The sequence below is a fragment of the Delphinapterus leucas genome, chromosome 1 (assembly GCF_059928025.1).
Source record: "Delphinapterus leucas isolate spDelLeu-1000000601 "Yukka" chromosome 1, BTC_Dleu_Yukka2, whole genome shotgun sequence".
NCBI lineage: Eukaryota > Metazoa > Chordata > Mammalia > Artiodactyla > Monodontidae > Delphinapterus > Delphinapterus leucas.
This window is the reverse complement of record NC_143129.1, coordinates 113,855,171-113,862,209: the sequence shown is the minus strand read 5'-3', so window position 1 is coordinate 113,862,209 and position 7,039 is coordinate 113,855,171.

Sequence of the window (7,039 nt, the reverse complement as noted above, 5' to 3'; positions counted from 1 at the left end):
TCTCAGCTCCTAGAGGTGACCTTCAAGTCCTTGCCATTTGTCCCCTCCTTCATGTCTCTCATATGGCAATTTGCTCCTTCCAGACCAGTGGGAGAACATCTTTTTCAACTTCGAATCTCTCTGACTTCCTCCATTTCTGACCTCTAGACCCATTTTTGAAAGTGCTCAACTGATTATGTCATGCTGACCCACACTTAAGGATTATACAGGGTGTGTACACCAGGGAGTTGGAATCTTGGGGACCATTTTCGAATTCTGACTAGCACAGCATTCCTGTGAGGATGTCACCTGGAGAAGTCTATTAGTTGGTCCAAAATTATCATATGTATTCAAAGAAGATAAATTCAGGACAGCTGGCTACAGTGGCTAATATCCATGGACAGAGCTTTTGTCCTGTAGGCCATTCCTGGGGCTTGCAGGAGAGCAAGGTATTTGGGGTACCAATGTGGAAAGACTTATTAATGTTTCTAGAATGATTGATAACTGTGTTAAGTAGATGATGCCTGCTTTTTTCTTTTTTCTTTTTTTTTTTTTGAAAAGGACACATTTATTTGTGCATTTTTGCTGTTTGTTTCTTTAAATGGCACAGCTTTTAGAAGGTGCCTTCTGATTGGAAGAATCACAACAAATCTGTTCCTCTAGTTAGAAAGAACACACTCTCCAGTCATGGGGGTACCAGCCAGTGTCATTCTGCCACCCCACATCCATCAGGAAAAGGGATCCTTCTCCCTCAGCAACTTGGCAACATTGAAACAAAGTAACTACAACACAACAGTGTCAGAGGATCCATGACACCTGCTTTAAAAATAAATCTCCTGGCTTTGTCTTTCCCTTTATTTTCAATAAATGCTCTAGTATTATTGCCACTGCATTAATCTAGCAGCAGGAAACCATTATCCTATGACAACAGTCTCTCCCATTAACATTATCTTTTAATTTTAAGATTGTTTAGATGACTGCTAGAAGCTACTAAATTAAGATAAAATGAAGAAGGAATTATTTTCTTTAAGCCAAATGTTCAGTCAAGTTACCCACCCCCAATGTTGACTGAGCTGGCAAAAGAGACACCATTACTTTTGTATCAGATTACTAAAGACTATTTGGGTATAAGTTGAAATTTCTAGAAATCTAGACATGCTTTCAACATCATCTAGGAAATAACCATTAGATTTTAAAGTATTGTATATATTGTTTGCTCTATTACATGGTACATTTTAAGAGTTGAAAATACTGGTTATTTTTCTGGGAAGCAATTGTTGTAGTAAATAAAACAATAATGAAATCTCAATGATGGAAACTCAGGAAAGAAATAAAGGAAACATTTTTCTAGTAGAGTTTACTCTGAGAAATAATTGAATTTGGAGAATGCAGCAAAATTAAGACAGGAGGAAAATAAACCTCAATTAAAAGAAAGTCGTGATTGTTAGTGATTATTATTTAATGTCCTGACAAATGGACTTTAAGCTGACAGTCATATCATATTAAATGGTATCTGTAAATTTCATATAAAATATATTACAAACATTTTTTCACATAGTAAGTAACTTGCCGACTATGTTAGTTTAAAAAATTCTCTTTTGTTCTATGAGCTATATCCTAACACTTGAAGATACCCTTTAAAATCTTTCAGTATGTGTTCTGATCCATCCTGATCTGTTCCAAAGGTCTCAAGCCTTTCTTTCTAAAAGGCAGGGCTGGTACAACTACAAATGAGGAATATACCTAAATAGTTATTACAATATTGATATTATGCATTCAACAGTCTAGATCTGTGCTTCCCCGCTCCCATGGGTAAACCACACAAAAGGAAATTAATAGAAACTGAGTTACTGTTTTAGTAGAAATCATACTGACAAAAAAAAAAAAAAAAAGAAAGAAATGCTTAAGCTGTGAATTCCTCATATTGTTAATACAGTTCAAGTAGGCCATCAATATGTGTCCTATTTACTGATAGGTGCAAAATAGGTGGTGGGGGATCAATCAAAACCCCCCTTCCATAAATTACCATGACTTCCAGAAATTATCAAAACTTCACTGGAGTGTCATACGTAGTCTTCCCAGCAATGAGTTATAGTCAATAATTCATTCCCTGACTGAGCTGATAACAGGCAGATATTCCAATAATGTGCCAGGATTTACTACTGGACACAAACAGTAAGTAGAAATTTCAATGCAGCGCTAAGTGTTATCTCAGTGGAGAAAAGCAATAAAAACAGGACAGAGAGTGGCATCTGGGTACAATGCTTGGATGTTTTAACCCTCTAATTAGGACAAACATGTACAAAGGTAGTGTTGTTTAAGTTTTCATTCTTTCTTTGCAGCAAATTGTTTCCAGAGTATTGTTCCGTAATGACTTCTCCTGGCCCTATTGTCAGAAAGCACAACAGATGGCTCTGAAAAAATACTGGAAAGAAAGTCTATTTTATTCTTGAGTTGCTTTCCCGAATTTTAAAATGGCTCGAATATTTTCCTTTTAAAGGAAACTCTCCCTGCTCCTGCCCCTGACTACACAAATGATCATCTTAGACTAAAGGTCTTAAATATATTTTCAGTGATTTCTTATCATACAGAGAAATCGACAAATTTGCTTTCTCTGTCAGAATGTTTTGAAGCTAGAAAAGAAGTGGTGATTCATCAAAAACAATTTTATTATGAAATTTGATTTATGTTGAGAAATATAAATGATGACGTTATAATGTGTACCTCTGCATGGAGGGAACACATTTTAGTCAATTGAGTTATCCAATTTTATTATTATTTTAAAAAAATCCATATCTCATTGTTCGTTTTATTCTAAAGAATTTATGGCACTGTATAGAATAGAAATATGTGTTTTTCAAGTCTATGGACAGCTATGGATTGAACTCCGCTAATTCCACCAGGGTTATTCATTATAATTAGATGAATAAATATTATCATATTTTCATCAACTTTTTTGTGAGCAAATAGAGACCAGTATTATACTTAAAAAAATTACATTTTATTACAAATCTACGTAGAGAAAAAGCTTAATTATATCAATACTATAATTAAAAGTGACACTAACTAAAGAAGCTGTGGTTTGGGGTACTTGAAATTTCCGAATTATTAGCCTTTCTTTTCCCAAGAACTGTAAGTGGGAACATAGCAGGAATGAATTATGCTTTAATGCTTTAGTTTCTCTATCAATAAATGCTCATTTCCATCGTCTTGGAGAGGAACAGTAATTAATGTTAAATGGAATTGCTATTTTCTACTGGATTTATAATTTTAATATATATTCTTAGTAATAACCACCTCACATATACACAAATGGCCCAGTCATCTATGTACCCTCTTTTTTAACTACTACAAAATTTAATTTATCCATAGTAAGATTTAACTTGACTTTAATAAGCATTGCCTGTGGGCCCAGTAGACCATTTCGAAGACCCTAATGAACAAATCACATATATAGTCTCATAACTTATTTGCAATGATATATGCAGAATATCACTTGCTCTTGAATATTATTGACAAAATTCAGTCCTAGCAAGAGGTAGCAGGTGTAAGCCAAGTAATTTTTCCTATAATATCACCAGTATGAAATATATTCATAGATGAAGATTTGCTGATAGTTCTGAGGCAGATTTGGGGGATTTTTAAGGTCCTGTTCCTATCCTGATAAACGTGTATGAAGAAAATGAGTCATTTCTTGCCACTATAATAAAAGTGGCTTTGCTATGTCAGACAAAATAATGTGTCACAGATGTATTTTCTTCTTTCCCATCATCTTTTCCACCTTTCCCATCATTTCCAGGAGTTTCAAATGCCCTTATCAAGTAGAATAATTAAAAGCAAAATCTACGTTGTAAATTATATTTCTGATCATACGGTATCAATGCTGTTTCCTTTTCCTCAGTGATCTTCTAATTGTTTTATTTCAACGAAATTGACTTTTTCACTATGCTTTTATATTACCCTATAAAGGAGAGGTTAGGATAGAATTTCCTGAATACTGATCAACATAATTTGGTGGGACATTTACCAAATGTAGACATTTGGATTGCTTTAAAAAAAAAAGAAAGAAAGAAAGAAAAAGATGTTCTAAAAAAGCAAGAACCTACCCCTTTATCACATGAAACAGTTAGTGAGATATTTATAAGGGATTTTGAGAAATACCAACAAAGGGCAGTCAGTGAATTTAAAGTATTATCAATATTTAAAGCCAAGATATAGTTATTTGAAGTATAGTCTTTTAGATAAGTTGAGTTCATTATGAATCCCTAATTATTATTATTATTTTTTGCAGTACGCGGGCCTCTCACTGCTGTGGCCTCTCCTGTTGCAGAGCACAGGCTCCGGACGCGCAGGCTCAGTGGCCATGGCTCACGCGCCCAGCCGCTCCGCGGCATGCGGGATCTTCCCGGACCGGGGCACTAACCCACGTCCCCTGCATCGGCAGGCGGACTCTCAACCACTGCGCCACCAGGGAAGCCCCCTAATCTTTCTTAAAAGCAATTATTTTATTGAAGTACAGTTGATTTACAATGTTGTGTTAATTTCTGCTGTACAGCAAAGTGATTCAGTTACACACACACACACACACATATTCTTTTCACAGGATATTGAATATGGGTCCCTGTGATAGACAGTAGGACCTTGTTGTTTGTCCATTCGATATATAATAGTTTACATCTGCTAATCCCAAACTCCCAATCCATGCCTCCCTGACCCTGCTTCTCCCTGGCAACCACAAGTCTGTTCTCTATGTCTGTGAGTCTGTTTCTGTTTCATAGATAATTTCATTTGTGTCATATTGTAGATGAATCCCTATTCTGAAATGCTGCAGCAGTCTCTCCGACTCTACCACTGTGCAGTACCTCTCCACCCCCTAGCCAACACGAAAACTGGCAGGGACCTAAGTGCCATTCCTCCTCCTCTTTCCTCATGACATCTGTTGGTAACTATCGTTGCTTCTTCTCTCCACACCTTTTATATTTTGGAATTGTTGCCCCAGATTCAAGCTTTTCAGATTCACTTTGGCTGAATCTTTTGATTTCTAGGGATCTCTACGATGGCAGCAATAATGGTAGGCAGATTTTTTAAAAAATGCCTTTCTAAAAAGACTGCCTTCAAAAACAGTTTTGCATTGACTTTAAAAGGTTAAAGTATATTTTTCTTGAGAAAGAGCTGGGGCACTTTGACGTGGAAGCTGTTATATCAGCATCAAATAATCTGGCCTTTCTCAGGGCACAGAAGGTGACACGGGTCTGTGTGGAACCTCTGGCTGTCCACGGGAGAGTCTCAGAGAACTGTCACTTGGAGAACGGAAAAAATGATTGTGATTTGAGGACTTAAAGGAGAAGAAGGGAAGGTACGGACAAATCATTTTGGGGTGAGTGGGGAGAATGAGGGCTTGATCTAAGATCAATATAGTTCCTACATTTAATTAGGATTCAAGAAAGAAACGATTTGAGTTTCTCTTTCTTTTCCAAAGCACTGTATTCTTATTTCTCATTGTAGGTGAGTCGTTAAATGATGAGTGTATGACATCATCTGAGGTTTCTTGAACTGCTGGGCACACTATAACACTATTATTTTGAATTTACTTAATTTTACTATATACCAGGATTACTTTGAGCACTTTTATATCCGTTTGAAGAACACCTGAATACAGAACTGCCTTACCCATAATGAACTTGTATTTACACAGTTTTTGCGAGTTTAGCATCAGTGGAAATAAAAGATTAACATTGCTACCTCATTCAAGCTGGCCCTTTCAGACCACAAACATCTCGCTACCCAGATGAGAAAGGCCTGCTAAATGAAAGGAATGCAGAAATAAAGACTACCCACAGGTGGCGCTGTGGTTAAAGTACACCTGAATTTTGATTACAGTGAATGAATTTATTTCCTACCCTTCTGAAGAGAGACTGTTAGCCATTACTGCTTTTGTGCTTCTATAACCACAGCATCAGCAAATAAAGGTCTCCAGTAACATACTCCCACCCACTCCAATCTACAGGGACATGTGTAAAGTCCTCACTCCACACACAATCAGAGCCAAAACACTGAAACTACCTCCTAGGCCCCTGCAAGCCTAGAGATCTATACTGACAGTTTTATCTATCCTTCTCTCTTCTTTTCCTTCCACAAAAACTACAATCCTTTGGATAATTACTCAGTGATATCCGATGTCTGATTTATTTTCTAACATTTCGTTTTAAAATAAAGATTTAATTTCGGAGCACATACTTTGGGAAATAACTAAAGTACCACAATTCATTCCAGACCTATGTATTATGTGTTCTATAAGAAAATCATTTTTTAAAGAAGGGAAAAATAAAGACGATTTGGCTTAATTCCTTCATTTGTGGATTAGAAAATGAAGGGCCAGAGCAGGAAGTGTACTTGTACATGACAAATCATAATTTAATTGCAGCTCACTAAGATCTTGTGTTATCTCGTTTTGATTATTATAAATTATTACCAACTGAAGCTGACCAAGGGAATTATTTGTATTATTATGTGTACTATTTGTTTACGGGGTTCCTTCCCCCTTTTTGTTTAACTGAGTTTTCTTTACCAAACTTCAAGGAACATTACATGTTTTTAAGTTGGCTTTTCTTTAATCACACCCATCTGCAGCTGTTTTCTGTACAGAATAGTTTTATTATTATTATAGTTTTAATGATTTTTTAAAAAGTTTTTCAGGGCTTCCCTGGTGGCGCAGTGGTTGAGAGTCCACCTGCCGATGCAGGGGACACGGGTTCGTGCCCCGGTCCGGGAAGATCCCACATGCCGCAGAGCGGCTGGGCCCGTGAGCCATGGCCGCTGAGCCTGTGAGTCCGGAGCCTGTGCTCCGCAACGGGAGAAGCCACAACAGTGAGAGGCCCGCGTACCGCAAAAAAAAAAAAAAAAAAAGTTTTTCATATGAAAAACTTCATATCAAGTTTTTCACAAAGTGACTTGATCATAAAAATGCAATTTTAAGTTCCAATCAATAAAAGTAAGCCATTTAATTTCGAGGTGCTAGAAATATAAAGAAAGGAGTATTCTAACTGGTATTTAAAAATGT